Raw genomic sequence first — 22,005 nt, forward strand, 5'->3', positions numbered from 1 at the left:
TGCAGTGGGTCAAAGCACAAAAGTAATGTTGTAACTGTGAGAAGTACAAGAAAGTCTAGCTTTTCAGCACTGGTGCTTAACTTAATAGCTTAATGATAGAAAAACAATCACAGAACTATATATGAGCTTACTGCATAATGCTATCACACTAATGGCAACTTAACTTAACAAAATAGTTGCATATGCATTTATATGTGAAATCTCTTGTAAATAAAAAATTATTTTAAAAAGGCTTATAGCCTGCCCAATACCTTCCCCTTACTGGTTGGCTTCCATGTCACTCTTGTTTCCTTGCTTCTCATTGGCTAGAGCCACTTGCTTGCCTTAGCTTCCTCCTGGGCGTCGAGTCTTTGTCCCACCCATGAAACATAGACCAAGTACAGCTTACTGTCTACAGCTTGTGTCCTACCACTGGTCACGGACTCCTAGAAGGAATCTTTTTTCAATTTTCCACATTCACTTTTGCCAAATGCTTGTGTCTGCAGTCCCTTTCAGGCAAATTAATCATGTTTGATGATGTTAAATCTAACAAGTAGCTCTGGAGGGATTCTGCTTCATGTATTCAAATATACAACAGTGGATGTGATAAGGAGTTTATTATTAAGCTTATACATATCCTTGCCTTATGGGGCTATATTGACCCACAGGTTAGTGGCAGCAATATCATACCTTAAATCAGATCCTATGGTATTGAGATTAAACAGAATCTGTGGTTTCTGCTGATTGAGGAAATATCCAGATATTTTTCCAAACCAAAACAATTTTGCTTCACTAGAGGTAACTGGAATAGATAGATCTGAAGTGAAAACAAATATGTTGTCTGCATGTGCTGCACTACTGTGTTCTATCCCATAGAGTATCAAAGAGAGTGCCAAAGAGGGGATACCTGGAGTATTTAAACGCCTCAGTAAATGTTACAAGTACAAGCCAAATAATTGGGGTAAAAGTGGGCAATCCTACCTAAATCCCCTAGTGATTGTCACTATATCTGAGATACCTACTGTGTTTGCAATCTGAGTTGATAACAGTGTGGATTAAACTATACTGCCTTGGATCAATCAGTTGCATGACCCTAGTAGTCAAGATCTTTGGATATAATTTAGAATCACAGCTGAGCAGAAAGATAAGATGAGAGATACATCATAACTAGGGCTCCCGGTTTTATGGTATTAATTTTTTGGCCATTTCCTTCTATATTTATCCATATTTATTTGTTGGCCATTTTATCTGCATTTATCCATATTTATTTTGTGTTTTGCATATAAATGAAGTTGTAAAACTGTACATTTCCATACCTATCTAACTGATATATGCGCACTCATACTTTGATGTCTGACGTGTTTTAGCTATTTAAGCTGCCGTATATTATATAATCAAACATCCACTGGTAAATACTAGCATTATACCATAAATGTATGTTGACATATGCCATTATTTAAAGAAATGTCATCCTTTCTTTTAAGTTCCCATGCTGTCTATCTTCTCCGCTGCAGGCCTCTAATTCATGAAAGACAGCACAGAGAGTCACTTAAAAGAACCACAATTTTCTCTATTTATCCCCTTTTAAAAATAAATGCAGACAGAAAACACATTGTTTTCTGTCTATATTTATGTGTAAAAATCATTCTCTCCAAGAAAAGTGCATTCTAATGCTAATATCAGTGAGTTATCAGCTTCAAGAGTACCTGTGTTAAGATATTGCCAAAAACCTTACAACATTGCAAACAGATAGAATCAGTCCCGGTGCCTTTACCAGATGGTAAGCTGGATACAACTTTATTCATGTGTTCCTCTTTAATGGAAGATTGCAAAGTGTCCCTGTGCATATCTGAAATTTGAGTGGTTCAAACTGGCTCTAAGTAAGACTCAGACCTTATTTAGAGATTGGTAGAGAGGGTTCCATGTCACAAAGGCAATTGAATACCCTGTCACCCATATCATTTAGAAACCTTGTAGGAAAGTGCCCCTTTTTGCATGATTACCCACTACTTTTTTCCAGACACATGATGCACTTTGGCTTGGTGTGCCCTGGTCCCTGCCAGTCAGGTTTCCAAGGCCTGTGTTTTTTCCCAAAGCTGTACCTTTGTACCCCCCAACTGGCACATCTCTGGCCACAAGTAAGCCCCTTTCAAAAGGTACCATGGGTACCAAGGGCACTGTGGCCAGGAAAGGCCTCTATGGGCTGCAACACCTGTTGTTCTACCCTTGGTGCCCTGTACCTTAACACCCACACACTTCAATTGCAGACTGCGTGTTTTGGTGCAGAGAAAAGGGAAGAATTGACCAGGCACACACCCCTGTGTCCCAGGTCTATAATCCAATGCATGTGGCCTAGTTAGTCAGCCCCTAGTAGGGTGCACTAGACCCCAGGTTAGGTCATAGTTGCATGAGCACTGTACCCCCACAGTGTCTAAGTTCATTCTTAGACATTGTAAGTGCAGTGAAGCCATGAAGAGTACATGGTCTGGGAGTTGGTCATCAAGAACTCCACAGCTCCATAATGGCTTTCCTGAAACCTGGGAAGTTTGGTAGCAAACTACTCAGCACATTATACCCACACTGATGCCAGTGTGGGATTTAATGCCAGATATACACAGAGGGCATCTTAGAGATACCCTCTGAAAAACATCCAGCCCTGTTGTGGTTCCTGAATGGCTGCCTGCCATTTGCCACCACCAGACAGGTTTCTGGATCCCTGGGTAGAGAGCCTCCGCTCTCTGGGTCCAGAGACAAAGCCCATACTGGGCAGAGGTGTCATGCCTCCTCCCCCAGGATGGGTTGGGTCCATGAAGGGGAAGCTTAATAGGACTGCCGCCCAGCTTCCTACATATATCTCCACCTCCAGCATACACCTCTGACGGCCCGACAGAGGAAGTGCCATCTGAGGATTTGCCATTTGTCTACCTGCCATATTTAGGGTGGATGAACAAATGGCATGTTCCCCCTGTCTGTCACTGCTGGGTAAAACCTGGTGGTAAGGAGCAGTGAAAACTGTTTTATTTCAAAATCAAACTTCCGCTTTGGGATTTTGTTTTTTCAAAATAAAAAAATTATCAAAGTTTGACTTACAACTCCCTCATGTTGACGTTGCCTCCTTCAAACTATCAATACATTTGCAGGAACCACTGTGATAGTGGCTCCTAGAAATGCAAGGGATTTCCTCAAGGCCAGCGGGAGATACATCCATTGCAACGTCGTCATTACATTGCACTGCTTTTACAACGCAGCTGTTACAATGCAACTACCTTTACATTGCATGCCATTACAACGCATGCCATTACAATACATTATAAGGTAAGTAAAATAGATTTTCTAGTTTTAGGGTGGGTATGGGTTTTGGGGTAGATGGGAATCATAAATTTTACCCCTACACTATCCAACACTTTCCCTACTGTTGCACTAACTGCAGTGGGAATAGTAGTTTTTACCCCTACACTATCCAACACTTACCCTACTGTTGCCCTAAAGTATTATGTGTTGTAATGGTATGCGTTGTAATGGTATGCGTTGTAATGGTATGCATTGTAATGGAATGTGTTGTAATGGTAGTTTTCAAAAATGCATTGTAATGGCATGCGTTGTAAAAACATGCAATGTAATGGTAGTTGTAAAAACTGCGTTGTAAAAGCATGCGTTGTCATTGTTTGCGTTGTAACGTCATATATTCGGCCAGCAGACATCTGCAAGTTGGATGGCATGGCATGGCAAGAGTAAAGTACTCTGCCATGGTGACGTTACATACTGCATCTTCCAAAGTCTAAATCAGGCACTCTCATTGTACCACCATGTTAATACACCAATATAGTTTGTAAATAAATAGAAAGAAAAGAAAGAAATCAGACACGCATACTGGTGACCTCTGTCCCTGAAGAGTCAAGAATAGTCCGTATTAAACTTTTGTTGACCATTCTCTAACATAGAGAATACGAATCTGCCCACATTATAACTGTTTTCAAAGTAGCCAATATGTTGCTTGTGTGATGTTCTGTCAGCCTTTTCCTATATTATTATCTTTAGGAGCATATAAGTCATCAGTAAATTTTGATCTATACATGATTCTTGACTAGATAAAATATCATGATCAATAAGAGTAGCATGTTCAACTGCACTGGGCGTAAGAAACTCCTCAAGGGAATCAGTTCTGACTTTATATGTGTAACTATGGGTCATTCCCCGAATCACTATTTTTAAGATTCCCAAATGACACCTATTGATGAAGTACCCTCATTCGCCCTTAAAAAATCTGTTTAAACTTTGGCCATTTATGTCCAAAAATGATCATCAGTTGAAAGGGATCTATCAAGAGTCCACCGCCTTATGTTCACCTCGGGAGACAGATATTCTGACAATAAGTGCACCATTAGCAGAGTATGATCACAAATAGTCCTTGGCTGTATATACTTAGATATAAATGGAGTAAGACCTTGGAAGATAATTATGACCTCATTCCTCAAATGTATCTTGTGGAGAGCAGAATAGTATGCAATCCTTGATGTTGAGTAACAGTAGTGATGCCACCCCACCCATTTGAGCCAGAGCGGCCGTGAGCATTTCATACGCCTACTGGCAGAGGTACCAGAAGTATCCATGCCAGGTACCAATGGGAAATTGATGTCCACTCACGAAATAATGGTAGTTTGTGAATAACATGCTGAAACATGGCAGTGTCCTCTTCGTTTGGTGCCCACACAATACAGATAATTAGGCAGCATCCTGCGTTGCTGATTCTAGTTATAAGCCACAGACCCATGTTATCTTCTTTAATATTGTGACACTGCCGAACCGTAGTTCTAGCGATGAGTGCCACCACCTTTAGCGGTATGAAGACAGTGAAGTTTGTTGATATCTTTCTAAGTGAGATGTATCTCTTGCATCAGACAATTTCAGCACATACACGAGATAGCTCTTCTTGTGCTCTTTCACATTCCAAGTAAGGACACTAATACCCTTTTCAAGAATCCTAAGTTCCGTCATGAACGGTCTCACATCTCAAACATTTCGACAAGACAGATCCACAACATAAGTTGAACATCTTCCTTTTTTGGATCAGTGCTCCGACTTTTTTTACCCCTACCCAATCCTGCCTTCCCAGACCCAAGCCCCCTACCTAGCCTTTTGCATTTGCTAGAGAACTCCCCATAGCCCTTACCACTACTAAGTAAAAACGAGAAAACTCTACTGATTCCAAATGGCAGTGAATTGCAGGACAGACCTGATCACCCGCTCCTAAATCATAACAGATGTTTATTTAATCTATAGTTTATCATGTTCATCCAATATCTGAGGGCCCTTTTGATCCTTTTGATTCTAAGAGCCTGGAAGAGCTCTGACACATTCTTCTGAGGTGCATTTTAATGTGCTATTGCCCCAACTGAGCTATCATTTTGCTGGCATTTGCAGAAAGACCTGGGCACCAGCAGCATGAAGTGGAGGAATCAACAGCTGTACATACTGATGTCTTTCAGCTAGAGCATTTCATTTATTTCATTTATTCGACTTATATAGCGCGTTATAACCCAGGGGTCTCTAAGCGCTTTATCAGGGTCAGGGTCCAAACATCAGATACTGTGAAGGGCAACTGTTAATAAAAAAAGTTACAGAACACCCCATGCTTGCTGGAAAAGCACTGTTTTTAGTTTCTTTCGGAAGGCCAACAAATTAGTCTCCTTCCGTAGTTCAATTGGCAGCTTATTCCAGGCTGTTGGAAGCAAAAATGAAAAGGCACGTCCACCTACTGTGGCCAATCTACATTGCATGGAAGAAGTCTGATGGAACTACTAAGGAGATTTCCTTAATGTTCATGGTCTTGGTCGGTCATGCAGATGGGTAGTGAAGTTATTTGAAAATAAGCTTAACAACATTTATAAAGAAGAATAGCTCTTATGATCCCTTGATTTCTGAAATGTAAAATGATTTGCCTGACAGTCGATATCTCAATATTTTTATTAAAAAAGTGCTGTCTTGTCAATTTTCAGAATGGTCCCTGTGCAGCATCACATCCTCCTGAACCGCCCCTCACTTTTGTTCAGTTTTGCTGAATCCCCAGGAATTTTAATGTCCAAAGCTTCATCTTGTGAAATAGGAGACTTTCGTGAAATAGGAGACTTATCAATGATTGTTGCATCTAGAATGAAAGCCTGCTTTGATCCAGAATTCGACTCTGAGCCTGGATCCAACCTGGGACTGGGGGCATCAGATACATTAAAAAATATCTCATGTTGTCTTGCCCTTCTAATACAGACTACGTCACCAAACACCTTTTTAACTCCCTAGGTCAATATAAGGTCAAACTGATTCCATACAAGTGGGAGGGATAAATTATGTCTTGTCCCTCAAGGTCTCTCCTCTTACTTGATAGAAGTTATTTAATATTATACCCAGCAAGTACACATGGGAGGCCCTTCTCAGAAATCTGCAACTTGTTTTGACATGGTAAGGAGAGCATCTCTGGAAGGTTTCCTGGCTCTGGTTGTTACACATACATCTGATTGGGGAAAACCTTAATCAAGCCCACAGATTCCTCTTGTGTCACTGTGGCATCAAGCATCGGGTGAAGCTATCAGTCGGAGATAAGCACAGCGCCATTTAAAGTCTGAGTAGGCTGAGTCCTGACTTCACACAAAGGATTACATACCCCTGTAGTTAGTCTGGAGCCAGGGCAGGTGAGGCAGGAAACATGAACACTTCAAAGGGAATCTTCTAGAAGCTTCTCCAGCTTAAAGGAAGACACCAGGAATAACTATTGGACCCCAGCACTCAATTTTCAGTACACTTCTGGACCTGTGTATCACTCTACCAGGAAGAAGGACTAGAGAAGCATGAAACCTGCAACCTGTACCCAGGACAACCAGAGTGACTCCGGAGGCTAGTCTCTTGTAACCAGCACCTGGGCTCTGCATTAGTCAGTCCAAACTTGCCAAGTAGTGTCTCTCCTGTCCTGGATCCTTGGAAGATGTCCTGAATGTGCTATGCCAGCCCATCTGTGGACCCAGCAGAACCAATACATCTCATCTGCTGCACGGTGCAACCCAGGGCAGAACCAATGCATCGCGTATGCTTCATGGACTTTCCTGAGGCCAGGACTTTGCAACTCCCTTGCAGCCAGTAGCCTCATCGGAATGCCAATGCACGACGTATCCTTGGAACATGCTCTCGCATCACAAACCCCTCTGAAGGCGGCATTAAGGACGATGCAGGACTTGCATCGCAAGCCCAATAACTTTTTCCTAACCAGACGGTGTGCGAGGCACTCTCATCTCAGGACTGTGCATTGCGAGCACTGTTCCCGCTAATGTGAGCGCGCGCACCTCTCTTAAGGTGAGCGCGCACTGCCGTATGTGCAGCGCGCACACACACACAGGACAGCCAGCGAAATAATCTCGCCGCTGCTTTGACAAAGCGAGCGGCGCGAAAATCAATCTCTGCCTGGATACGGTGTGCTGGTGGGAGAGTCGGGAATCGGGGTGAAGGTATGGCTGGCTTTGGGGCTTGGGGGCAGATTGGGGGCTTTTGTTAAAGTATTCATGCTAATCACAGCCCCTTCAAGAGCTGTGATTAACATAAATACTTAGACAAAAGGCCAAAATCTTCCCCGCACCGCGCTTTACAAACAAAAGAGTAGAGCAGGTTTAAAAACCCAGCGTCTACTTTCTGAAAGTACACGCTGGGTTTTTAAACCTGATCTGCGCTTTTGTTTGTAAAACGAGGCTGCAAGAGAGATTGTGGGCTTTTATCTAAGTATTCATGTTAATCACAGCGGCTGTGATTAGCATGATACTTTAACAAAAGCCTCCAATCTTCCCTGCACCGCCTTCAAGCATCTAGTCAGTGCACCGGTGCATAGCTGCCAAGGTTTCAGATTGATATGTGTGATATTATAATAATTTCGGTGAAATTATGAGTGACATTCAACAACTATGAGTGACACTTTCTCGCGAGCAAAATAAAGTAATGAAGACAAGGGGAAAATATAAATATCAGAAATAGCACTCATTTGAGAATCAGTCATAGCATCTCAAAACTGATTCAAAGCACCAGAAATGGAAGCCCTTGTAACCTGATAATGCAGTGCATCACGCTGGACTCCAGGCCACTTCCTGTCCCACGTGGGACCTGACGAAACTCCCAGGATGTAAGAGGCCCCACCATGGATCTGTTGTCAGCTGTCTAATGTTTTTACAGTCAACAGTCTCGCTGTGTGCCCTTTTCCCTTTCAGGCAGGCAGTAGCATGCATCGAGCAGCCTCAGGAGAGTGAGGCCCACATTTTAGGTCACAGCCAGGCTGTATTATTTCATAAAAGACAATAGTTTAGCAGGCTCAATCCTAGTAATTAACTAGCAGCGCCAGATCACGCCAGCCAGCAGACTTAATGACGCTTTGGCTCAGTGATCAAAGTTAAGTAGTTGGACCAGCGGGCACCACAGTGGCTCACCCCGACTCAAGTTAAATATAAGTTAAAACAGTGAGCAGATAGTGTGTCAGCTCAGAATAGGAATCATGTTCATGACCGCGCGGCACGCAACAAAAAAAAACAGCAAATTTTTATTAGGAAGTATTTCAAACATATGACTTACTTCAGGGCCGGCCTTAGGCATGTGCAAGCTGTGCACCTGCACAGGGCCACCAAACCCCAGGGGCCACCACACCAATATATATCCTTAATATATTTATCCTCTGAGGATGGATACATATTTGTGTGGCGGCCCCTGGCAGGGATTTGGCGGCCTCCGGCTCAGTTCCACTTCTAAACACCGTGGCCCCCCCTCTTTACTGGCCTCCACGCTCTGCCCCACCCGGACCCCCTCTTCCTGGGCCCCCTACCTACGCTCCTTGCCCAGGGCCACCATGACCCTAGAGCCGCCCCTGCTTACTTCTTTGCAGCGAGGGCAATTTGGTACGGGCCTGTTGGACGGCCGCCGCAACACCGGAGGTTTTGCTGCACACTGGATGGTGTGCTCACTGGCTCTTTGCTACAATTATTCCGTTATTGTCCGACTCGGGATGAAACAACTCCTGCTGCAAGCGCGCTGCGGCCTTTCATCTAGCACCGGTCTACACACTCTTTCTCAGTCAGACACTGTCACCTCTCAGCGGTAGCTGGAGCACGGTGGGGTGCTGGGCTCCACACTGCCCGCTAGCCATGGTCTGTGCTGGGGGTTGGGGCTGTCCGAGTCCATTACTCGCATTGCGGCAGGCCTCAGCTTCATTAATAATAACTTTTAAAATATCACTCCGTGTTAAAAGCATTACTGCTTGCAGTCCTGCCCTCCCTCCAATAAAATTGCAGCAACCCGCTCGCACCACCGCAGCAGGACATCTGACCACGCCCATTAGTTTCTGCGTGGCCGGTGTCAGGAACTGTTACAATGTAGCTACTGCTGCTCAGTTAACCCCAAGAAGAAGCTTGCAGGGAGCGTGCGCACACGAAGGCATGCTGCCACTCAACCAGAGTTGAGGCGGTTTCAGTCTTTGAGGCATTAATAGCAGTCCTACCTTTCACTGATAGCTGAGAGGCAGGCCAGGTGCTATCCCTATAATGCGTGACTTCGCATTTAAGTGTGGTAATGCGTACCACCACACCGAAATGCGTTAGGATCACGCCTGATGCGTGATACTTGGCAGGGATGCCGGTGCCCCAGTTCGGCCTTTCCCATTAGCGCTCGGCCAACGCCACTTGGGCTACATATGTTGCTGTTGGTTTTTGACCTTCTACATGCACATTGCTCTCTTGCTTCATAGCTGAGGATCCATACATACATACATTTACTCGGCATTACCACAGCGCTAAATGTGTCATGCATGCCATGCAAAATTATCTAGTTGTTCACAATTTTTAATACAGTGTTGGAACCACTGTTCCCGCTATATGGACAGTTGCAATGGGTGACTTGAGTGTGCCAAGGATTGCCTAGAGTTTCAAAAATTAATTTGAAGTGCCCTTTTTGTGATTGTGTGTGGGCCTTTCTAGTCCTGATGTAATATTTCAGCAAGGCGGCTTGCCCATCTAGTGTTTGAATCACAAAGCCTAATTCCAGCCTTAGCCTAGAGTGACAGGTGTATCATGGTTTTCTTGTACGCTCTACAATGGGCTTGCTCCAGGGGTGAGTCTAAGTCCCCAGGGTAGGTGAAGTGGCCATACCGTACGGCTGGGAGAAAGGTTGCCATGTTACCTTTAGAATTGGGGCCACTGATGCGCTGCTTAGTCGCCAGTTACAATGGGCGATCCAGTTTGTGATTGCGACGTCATTCTTTTATTGCATTTGCCTGTGCCACTGCTGTGCTGTTTTCACCAAACCAGGCACTTCCTTGCAGTGCTGTGCTGATAATGTTGTAAGATAGGCACCAGGAGAGGTTATTTTTGTTCCTGCACCTTCAAAATATAAGGACTTTATTTTTTTCCTGGGTCACCTGGAGATGGTTAGGCCAACTGAATGTATTCAGGGCATTCAATGCCTGCTCTAGACCAGTTTTAGTGCTATCCATAATCTCTATGTGATCCATGTTTTAGATTATCTGTAGCTTGATGTTTCCTAGCTTACGCGGGCCAGGCATCTGGTAACCAAGGGTTTCCCTAAATTGGCTGTGTACAAATTAAACAGAAGAGGGGCCAGGGCACACCCCTGCTTTAGGCCTTGATTTGTTCTGATTTTTCGGGTGACCGGTCTAAGCCCAGTTTTTGCTTGAACCCATGTCATTGAGTAAAATGAAGTTATGGCTTTTAGCAGATTAGGGGGTATGCCCCATGCATCTAGATTCCTCCATAGGGTTTTCCGATGTATCCTGGCAAATGTCGCACTATGGATACTAAAGAAGCAAAAGAGCGGTAGGCTGTTGTTTTTGACGATTTTATACCTGAAGAAAGATGTTGCTAGGATATGTCCACAGTTGACACCCTTGCTCTAAAACCGGACTGGTTCATACATAAAGAACCTACTCTTCTTTATGTGAACTGTGTGTCTATATGTAATTTTGCCAAAGACTGACTGCACATTAATTGAGGCTATGGAATGATTATCTAAAATTTTGGATGACAAAATAAATGGTGGATGATTCATCAAGTGATTCTGAGTTCTGGGTTGATTTTGCTGAGACAAGGTATACACTTTACCATTACTACAATCTGGCCTCTAATTATTTACAAAATCAGAATCGGAAAAGAAATTCTAAGTTCTATGTTGTCTGGGAGTCAAGGCTATAGTTGATTTTAAAAACTGCAAATTTCTTCGATCTTTATATACCACTGCCATGTGTTTTGCCCCCAAACAAATAATGCCTCAACTACTCAAACGGCCTCTTAATAGCCAAATACTCTTTGTCATTGATGGTATTGTTTAACTTTGCTGGAAAAACTATAGGAGAAAAATTACCTACGGGATTAATCTGTCCAGAGGAGGTATTTTTGTTAGACAAAAAATGTTGCATACAATGATAACAAGCATTGGCATACCCAATAGGTCTCGCCTTTGGGGCGTTATACGTGTTTAGAAAGAGATATTGGCTTTGTTATCGTTTTTAGTGTGTGTTATATAGCATTGTGAATGTTGTGCAGCATGTTCAAAATGTATAAATTGCAGGTATTGTTTCTAGAAGCTAAATACCTTCTACACCACAGGTGCTGGGCTTTAAAGACACGCACAGAGAGCCTGCATTGCATTACCTTGTAAATGTATTTCTCCAGCGCTTAGTATTCATAACAAGGCGTTGAAGCGCTGGATATGTTGTGACATTTCCTACCTTCTTTCAGTGGAGTACCAGGAAGCATGCTGTATCCCCCCTCCCTCTCCTCCAGCAAAGGCTAAAATCATCTGGCAGGGTAGATTAACATGAATACCTAAACCAAAGCTTTTGTTTAAGTATTCATGTTATTCACAGCTCGTGAAGGGGCTGTTATTAACATGAATACTTAAAAGTCCACAATCTTCCCCGGACTGCGCTTTACAAACAAGAATCGAGCAAGTTTAAAAACACACTGTGTACTTTTGAAGGTACACGCTGCGTTTTTAAACTTGCGCAAGTGTTCTTTAGTTAGTAAACATCATACCTGACAAGGGTTCGGGTTGCTTATGTGTGATATTTTCATAACCTCAGTGTAAGTCCGTTTGGGTTGCAAACCTGCATCAAATCACTGGCATCTTTCGTTTGGAGGCCCACCAGAGGGAAACATTAACTTTGAAATAATTGCTTGTCACTGCGCAGAGCCGACCAAAATAACACTGATGAAAAGAGGCAATCTTCAAAAGATATTGTACTACACATCCCAGAATGCACAGACTTACCTTAAGGAATTCTGGGACATTTGCCTTTCTTTAAACTGCGCAGTTGTACTTGATGCCTGTGAACAAGGAGTTTAAAACTCCGAAACGCCTAAAGCTGGAAAATAAATATAATATATATAATACCAAGAAGTCAATCCTCGTACGCTCTCAGGAAGGAAACTGGCAACCAACAGTCTTGAATTCCAAATTTAATTCACACAACGCGTTTCGGCGAGAGCCTAAACGCGTTGTGTGAATTAAATTCGCAATACAAGACTATTGGTTGCCTGTTTCCTTCATGAGAGCGTACAAGGATTGACTATTTGGTATTATACTGAACACCGGCAGCTTCACAGGAGTGTACGCAACACTTCAAGGGTCCCAGCGCTCCAGTAGGAGCTACTTGTTTGTTCTATATATATATATATATATATATATATATATATATATATATATATATTCATTGAAAAAAACATAGGTTTCACACACGTTATAGTTAGGAATTAGCATTTAAAAAACCATGCAAATTCATTGAAAAAAACCCTAGTTTTCACACGTTATAGTTAGCTGAACATTTCTCTCGTACAAAACCTTTGAAATTCCTCCGTTATAGTTAGATCAGCTAACTATAACTTGCGCGCCCGCAATGCACTGCTGATGACGTCACATATAACATCACTCATGACATGGTCAGTGACATCATTTGACATGGAAGATACAATATTTATATGTATTTAATTTTTTAGATTATATTTCATATTCTTATTATAAAATAATAACAAAACTAAATTGCAAAGTAATTTTTGGATTAATTATTGCTTAACTTCGGTTGCAAGTATAACACAACTCCAGCAATGCTCTGGGGCCCTATGCTCACAAAGCTGTATCAATCCTTACACCTGCTTCAAGCATGTGCAAGGTTTGGACGCAGCATAAGCTCAAAAGTGACTAAACGAAATGTTATATATTTCACTCAGTCACTTTTAGGAGGCGTTGCTGTACCCCCTTCTGCACAGGAAAGCCTCTACTGGGGCAGGGCTTTACAATGTAATGCACCCTTCAGATGCGTCACATTGTTAATGGCACACACCATGGCACATCTTTTTCACCACCGCTGCGTCACAAAAGTGACACAACAGCTGTGTAAAAGAGGCACAAGGGGATTGTAAATCCGCCCCTAACACATACATATTCACCCAGGCAGTTTCACCAGCAGCGCAAATCGAAGCAAAGACTTCTAACATATTCATGTACATATGTTACATTCAAGTGCTTCGCACATACTACAGTATACTATAGGAAAACACCTTATAGATTTATGCTGTAGCACTTTCTTATAGTTCTGCACTTTCACATTCTCCATACACTAGTAAGATATTCATTTATTCATTTATGAACTACACATTAATACTGACAAACTTTTACACACTAACATAGAAATATAGTTCTTTCTTTGACCAGTGAAGGTAGTTCTAAAAAGAACAGTTTTTTTTGTTTTATATTTTTTTTTGTGTTTTCTCAACAAATTCCAAGCGAAACAAAAGAATGAAAAAAAGAGCAACTAATGTCGAGGACAGCAATGATCCTGTATCCTGCGTTTTATCAGGTTGATAGACTGCTCCCCATAACACAAAAGTTTATTGCAATAAATGCAAAGAAATTTAACTTTAGCAAAGTCAGAATCAATACGTGGGTGTGGACTGCTTCCTGAAAATGCTGCCACAGTTAATGTGCTTGGTGTACCAGCAGCTGGGTTCTCATGCAACCTCCGTCTTTCAGCTCGAGCAAAGTTCTTGGGGTGCAAGTTCTTCACGTGTCGCACCATATTTCCTGTGCCAAAGGAGTATTTTTGACATGGATCACCCCTTGAAAGAGTTGTTTGGCAAATTTTACAGGTTACTTTTGGAGCATTAACCTTTTTTTGACCTTCTGGAAAGGTGAAAAACTTCCAAATTAGAGCTTCTTTCCTCTTCTTTGGAGCTTCTTCAGGATTGAAATCTACCTCGGAAGAACTGCAGGAAGATAACTCCATTGCTCTTATTATGGTGATCTTCCTTGTATTTGAGAAGATTCTCACAACAAATGCTTCTTCTTAGAAAGTCAAAGTCGAATAATTATAATGGGACGGAACTTTCAACACTCGCTATAGAAAAAGTTACGAACCAATAGTGGGCAATATGTAGGTAAATGGCATTTACCGAATCGTAAATACCGAATTTTACCGATTCGGTATTTACAAATCGGTAAATGCCATGTAGGTAATTATTCGGTATCAATTACCGAATCATTATGAATCGGTAATTACCGAATCGGTATTTACCGATTCAGTAATTGCCATTGATTCCTATGGGCCTTGAGGCCCATAGGAATCAATGACAATTACCGAATCGGTAAATTTACCGAATTGTCAAGGGGGACAGGGTGTCACTTTGACACCCTGTTGCACCCCTGATTCTGGCTTGTGTGCCATTTATTTATTTAATTATTTATTTAATGGTTTTTGTAGAGCGCGTAGTAACTCCGAAAAGCATCCCAGCGCTGATCTGCTTCTCCAGGGGGTTTTAGCCAGCTAGTGAGATTATATTTGCGGGAAAAGTAGGGTCTTTAAGGTTTTCCTGAACTGGAGATAGTTCGGTTCTGTCCTGAGTTTCCGGGGTAAGTGGTTCCATAGTTTAGCCGTGTGAACCGAAAAGCGACGGCCACCGGTCTTGGCTTTTCGCACTCTAGGGACTGCAATGAGATTTTCTGTATTGGATCGGAGATTTCTCTCTGCTTTGTATGGGATTAAAAGTTCTTTCAGAAGAGGGGGACCGTTGTTGTTGAGGGTTTTATGGGCCAGGCAGAGGGCTTTGAAAACGACCCTTTCTCTGACTGGGAGCCAGTGGAGAGAGTTGAGAGCCGGCCTGGCGGAGGATCTTCCAGGTGTGCCCGTGAGTAGGCGGGCTGCGGCGTTTTGGACTTTTTGCAGTGAGTTCAAGGTGGCTTCAGGGGCGCCCAAGTATAAAGCGTTACAGTAGTCTAATCTTGCCAGGATTAGACCCTGAATAAGGAGCCTCCTTGCGGTATCTGGGAGTAGGGGAAAGATCTTCCTGCAGGCTCTAAGTAGCCCGAAGCATGTCCCTGCAGTTCTTTTTGCCTGGGTTTTAAAACTCATGTCCTTCTCAATCCACACACCAAGGCTCTTGACCTCATCCTTGGGTACGGGGGGGTCCCCTAGGCACTTGGGCCAAAGGTGAGATGGTAGAGAGGGCCCATCGTGGCCCATCAGGAGCATCTCAGTCTTGGACCCGTTCAATTTTAATGAGGAGAGGTTCATCCATTGATGGACTTCGGAAAGACAGCTGTGGAGGTTGGATGGGGCGTGATGAGGATGAGAGAGGGTAACGACCAGCTGAGTGTCGTCGGCGTAGTTGATGACTGACACGCCGTACGAGCTGACCCTCTTCTCCAGTGGGGCCATGTACACGTTGAAAAGTGTAGGGCTCAAAGATGAGCCCTGTGGCACTCCACACCAGAGGGGGATGGTGGGTGAGCAGCTGTCGTTTTCCCGCACCTGGAAGGAGCGTCCAGTCAAGAAGGATTCTAGCCATTTCAAGGCCATACCCTTTAGTCAGATCTCTCCCAGTCGGTGGATTAAGGTGGGATGGTCTACAGTGTCGAAGGCCGCACTGAGATCTAGGAGGATCACTGCCACTGATCCTCCCATGTCCAGAATGCTTCTGGCCTTCTCCACTGCTGTCAGGAGGGCGATGACGGGCCCTGACCTGGGCGAAATCCTGTCTGGGAGGCCGCTAAGAGGTTGTTGCTTTCTAGGTAAAGCGATAATTGCTTATTTACCAGCTTCTCCGCGATCTTGCTGTTTCCAGGGAGAATGGATATGGGCCTGTAGTTGGCGAAATCCTGTGGGTCTAAAGAGGGTTTTTTCAGTAGAGCCTTGACTGCCGCCGCTTTCCAGCTGGGGGGGACAATACCCTCTGAGAGAGAGGAATTGATCAGAGCCGTGAGGGGGGGGATGATGGTACTTGACACTTTTTTTAAGAAACGGAGGGGGGCAGGATCAAGGGGGGAACCACTTTTGATTGCGGCCAGCGTAGCTCCTACTTCTTCCGTTGTTACGGGACCAAAAGTGTCCAGGGAGGGTTGGGGGGCTGGCGGTGGAGGGGGATTGGTGGTAGTGATGGTAGGATCTGGCTCTGTGCGGTCTTGTTCGGGAGGGGGTATGGTTAGAAGAATGTTTTGAATCTTCTCGTCGAAGAAGGTGGCTAATTTTTTACATTTAGTTTCAGCTGCTTTGGGATCGAGGGATTTGAGTGGGGGGTCAGGGGGGTGGAGTAGTTCTTTTAGAACTGAGTAGGTTTCATGGGCCGAGCAGGCAGCGTTTTTAATTCTGTCCTCGTAGAAACTAGTTTTGATGCAACGGAGCTCTTTTTTGTAGGTTTTAACCGCGGTGCGGAATGCTTCTTTCCGTTCCTCGGTTTTTTCCTTCCTCCAGATACGTTCGTTTTTTTTGCAGGCCTTACGTAGCAGATTGAGTTCCGGGGTATACCAGGGTGAGGGATTAACTCTCTTGATGTGTCTGAGAGAGTGGATTTTGGGCAGGATGGCGTCAAGCGATTGGGTAATCCAGGAACTGAATTTTTTGTCCCCTACTAAGGTGTTATTGGGGGGATGGGGAACGTTTTCTCGGAGTTTGGCTGCCCAGATGTCTGGTTCCAGTTTCTGCCATCGTCTGGAGTACGTTCTGATTTTTGGGGGTGGAGGGAGCACAGTAGTAATGTCCCATACTAGGGGGACCAAGAAGTGGTCCGTCCAGGGAAGGGGGATATGGTCTAGGGATCTCAGGTTGGGGATGTTGGAAAGAATGGGGTCAAGCAGTTGCCCTTTTTCGTGGGTGGCCTGTGGGTTTTTAAGGTCAAGGCCCATTGAGGTGAGATCCTGGAGTAGTTCATTCACCAGTTTGTCATCTGGATCCAGGAAATGTACATTCAGGTCTCCTAATAATAGGTAATTCGTAGTGGACGTGCATTTGGTGGAGGTCTGGTCAGTAATTTTGGTCGGAAAGTCTCCTAAATTGCCTGGTGGACGATATATCAGCGTTCCTGATAACGAGGTGACAGGGGAGATTATGATGGTATAGTGGCAGCTTTCGTAACCCTTGATGTTGCCATCCGACGTTCTGCAGGTGAGGGTGTCTTTGAGGATTATTGCAAGTCCACCTCCCCTACCCTCTGGTCTGTTCTGTGAGCACATAACGTACCCGGGGGGGAGTGCTAGGACGATGTCTGGGCCACTACTGGAGGTAAGCCAGGTTTCTGTTAAGAACAGAATGTCTAGGGCATTATTAGTGATTAGGAGGTTCACTTCTTGTGCGTGTTTCACAAGCGACCTGCAATTAAGTAGGCCTAGGTGCAAACCCTTTGATGCCATGGTTTGATTGCCGGGGTTGCATTGGTCACATCCGGAGAATTGAGTGTCTCCAGTCAAGATGCGCGAGCAGGAGGGATGTTTGTTGGGTTTCAGGGCGAGCAAGTCAGCCCGAGAGTAGATCAGGTTGTTAGGGGCTGCCGCGGGCAGAGTGACTGGGCCTAAGGCCGGCTGGGCCCGGACGGGCCCAGACGGGCTTGCCTTTGGCGCGCCTTCGGCGCGCTGACGGCGCGCCCGCTGTGCCCGTCCGCTGCGTGTCCAGTGATTGCACATCTTTATGGGTGGAAAGGGGGCGGGTGGGCGTGGCCTGAGAGTGGGCGGGGCCTCAGTTCCTCGCCGTGAATGGCGTCCAAATGTTTGTTTTCCTGATTCGGTGCAGCGAAGGGGTCGCTGTTCTGGCGTGTCTCAAGCCCGCTGCAGGGGTGCCAGCCGGGTGAGTGTGCTGATTAAAATACAAGTAATTTACAGAGTGACACAGAAAGTTTCAATTTTAAAAATTAGGTCGTCTCCCGGCTTCCGCCTCAGGAGATTTAGCAGTTCTAGTTACTCAGCGCTGTTGACCGCGCTTTTGTACTGTGGCGGGTGGGCGTGGCCTGAGAGTGGGCGTGGCCTTGCATGTACACCTGTGCCATGTGGCACACATACATGCCCTAAGGGCATGTATGTGTGTCACATGGCACAGGTGTACATGCAAAGATGTGCATGTACACAGAAATTTGTTATTTACCCTGCCATTGTATTTCATGGTAAATAACGAATTCCTAAGGGCCTGTGGCACTGTTTCCAGTGCCACCTACATCCCATATTACCGATTCTGTACATTTACCGATTCGGTAATTTACAGATTCGGTAAATTTACCGATTCGGTAAATATACAGAATCGGTAATTTTCTGGCCCCCTACATCTGAAACTACAAATACCGGTCGGTAAAGGCCGAAATCGGCCGTTACCGACCGGTACATAGCCACCTACATATGGCCCCAAATCTCTACTTTTAAAATCACATGGCTTTGCGTACGCTTATGATGCGCTTGCGCAGCTCTTTCAATACAAGTACACATTATGTTCTACCACGATTTGTGTAATTCTTTTTAAAAGTAATATATGATTATTACAAGTATTAAAAAAAATTCATACTTATCCCAAATGTCTGCCCTTAGTATGTACATTAAATACATACATGTTTTAAACCAAGTCGAAACATTGCCCCCTTTCGCATACAGAACACCGAAGCTTTAATGCGACGCGTAACGTCAAAGCATATTCGTACCATATGCGCGGGTACACGCTGAGCATGATAAGCAGTACAAACTATGGTGCAATCACCCTCTCAGTGACAAATCAGAGCTCAGGGCTCGCTAGGAAGAATGATTAGAAGTGCTGACTCATTGCAGACCCGATTCTGGGCCTGCCTCTGAGTACATTATAACACCGCCCCCATCTCTCTCTGTTGTTAATTGTTGGTGCACACACTCATACTTGCACATGCGTGGTGCACGCCCGCCGACACTACCCACATGCCACCACCTAGCATGCTTGCTATCATTTAGCCTGGAAACCAATACATTAGCCAATGTGATGTCCCCCAGGGCCATCATTCTTATAGACCATGAAAACGCTACCAATGAAGGCCCTGGGCTTGGTTTGGTCAGCCCCCGCGGTTCCCATATAATGCGGGCACTGACGTGAGCACGCTCTCTTTTGCCTGCCTCTGCTGCGATGACAGACAGACTGTTGAAAACACCCCAGACCCAGCGAAACCGCAGCCTTTCAAGACACGACATAAGACGACAGAAGCAAAGGTAAGAGAAGACGTCACAACATCAGCCTCCACTGTAAATTGTATATGCATAATACTAGTTTTTTATCCTTCATATGGCTTTCCTACCCCTCAATGGTTTTAAATTGTACTTACATAATTGAAATATTTCTTTATAAGTCAGGAGGTCCTATACACCTCTAATCTTAAAAATTGTATGTGCATAAATTTCTGTGTCGTATTTCTGTACTACGCCATGTGCTTAGGCCTCTATATAGTATTTTTTTTTCTGCATCACGACGCCGTCCCAGGCCTTTATTAACTTATTGATCTTCCTTTGTTTGCTGGAGCTGCAACAGTCTTAACTACGGAATATTAAGAACCCACATCAAACTTCACTTTTGATAGTAGTTACGCAACTCAGTTTCAATGACTAATCAAAATGTCCTTTTGTTTCCTTCACCAAACATCGTTTAGAAGCAACCACGGCCTATCGAGCAACAGCAATGGAATTTTCTGCTACTTATTGAATATACTTTGACGTATAAAAGCAGAGTTCAAGTTGAGTGGTGAACTCCGGTGGCCGCACTCTTTACACAAGGTAAGCATAGCACCCTAGATCTACAAAGCCTTCATAGGAATACATTAGAAATAAGTCGGCATAACGGGCGTCAGTAACGCAGTAGGCACTTCCATATAAACACCACTTGAACGTGGCACTATAACAAATAAAATGTACCAGGTACACTGCACTCGTAAAACTGTAATCTTAGCTTTATTTGTGAAACGAGAGAGGGCCATATTATCAACCCTTGGCAACAAAATTATTGCCACTTTATTGGCAGCAAACTGCCGCTAAAGTGGCCATAAGAGGTTTGATAATATGCTCTATGGAATTCCAATCGAAGCTCATGTTAGATATGAAGGAAGAGGTTGATTTTTTTAGTAAGTGCTCGATTACAGACCCTGCGCCCACGAAATCACAACGAAATCAGCAGAAAAAAGGGCCAGAATCAACCGCCGCCGAAAAGAGCTTCGCCAAAAACACAAATGCAAACAACAACAACAAAAAGAAAAAGTTTTGGCGCAACTACAAGAAATAAATGACAAAACCATTGTCAATCTTTCATCTGCGACGTTAACAACAGCAGAAAAAAAATTACTCCGTCTTGGCCTTACCTTTTGCCCCCTTACTGATTTTAACTATATGACAACAAGAATTGACGTGTTTCGCTACATCCCTAAACTCAAACTGTGCAAATTTTTCAATGTCAAAAAGGGTTTAAGTAACGCAGAATCCGAAATAGCGGAACCCACCTTACCAGCCCTCCAAGCACGTGACATCAGAGGCTTATTAACCTTAGTTCAATTGGGCGAGGGCAACAATGATACAAATACCGACACGTCCACGCAGGAGGAATTAAGGGAGGCTGAAATTCAACAAATGGGGGCAGGATCAAGTCCTTTCAAACCGGCATCCATCTTCATGCCCACCATGCCAAGGGATGCCATAGACTCATTTCATGATGTGGTGATTGCAGACCTCAAGAAATTACATCACCAGGTGAAACACCGCAGGAGAACTAAGCAAGATCAAGAGAAACAATACTGGGCTCTGATAACCAAGTTAAAAAATGATCATCAGAACGTGGTATGCAGCTCTGACAAAGGAGGTAATATCGTGATCTGGCCTCAAACACAATATATCGCCGAAGCAACTAGGCAACTTTCAGATGCTGCATGCTACGTCACAACGTTTTTGAAACAATATGACTTGGCAAGAGAGAAACTTAGGAAACTCCTCTTCAAATACAAAAGGGAGGGTTTGATCTCCATCCAAGAATTTACATTTCTACACGTTGAGCTGCCAGTTATGCCACAGTTTTACCTCATACCCAAAGTCCATAAAGGAGTGTCACCAATCCCAGGACGGCCAATCATATTGGCCATTAATAGCGTTGGGGAACATCTTGCTCAATATATAGACTATTTCCTGCAACCCTTGGTTACTAGTCTGCTCACATACATCAAGGACACCGGGCATTTCTTGGACAGAATCGAAAACACCACATGGACTGAGAACTCATTGCTGATAACGTTAGACATCGAGGCTCTCTATACGAGCATGGAACATCCCACAGGACTCAAGGCTCTAGAATACTTTTTGAGCATTAGACCGGCAGACTATTATAATCATAATAAGATGCTGTTAGAGTTAGTGTCGTAGAGCCTACACCATAACTATTTCATGTTTGGCAAGGATGTCTATCTGCAGAAGAGGGGTGTGGCCATGGGGGCCTGCTTTTCCCCTAGCTATGCGTGCTTGCACGTAGGCTATTGGGAGAAGCGAGTCCTCATGGGTGACCACCATGACATTTTCTCAGAACTTGTACAAATGTGGGCACGTTTCATTGATGATGTGGTTTTGATTTGGAGGGGGGATGAAGCCAGTGCCATGAACTTTGTTGAAAAACTCAACATCAATGATTATAATTAAGTTTACTCATCATATTAGTAAAGACTCAGTAGACTTTTTGGATGTCAGGGTATATACAAGGTCTGGCAA

This window comes from Lissotriton vulgaris, chromosome 7 (assembly GCF_964263255.1).
Source record: "Lissotriton vulgaris chromosome 7, aLisVul1.2, whole genome shotgun sequence".
Lineage (NCBI taxonomy): Eukaryota > Metazoa > Chordata > Amphibia > Caudata > Salamandridae > Lissotriton > Lissotriton vulgaris.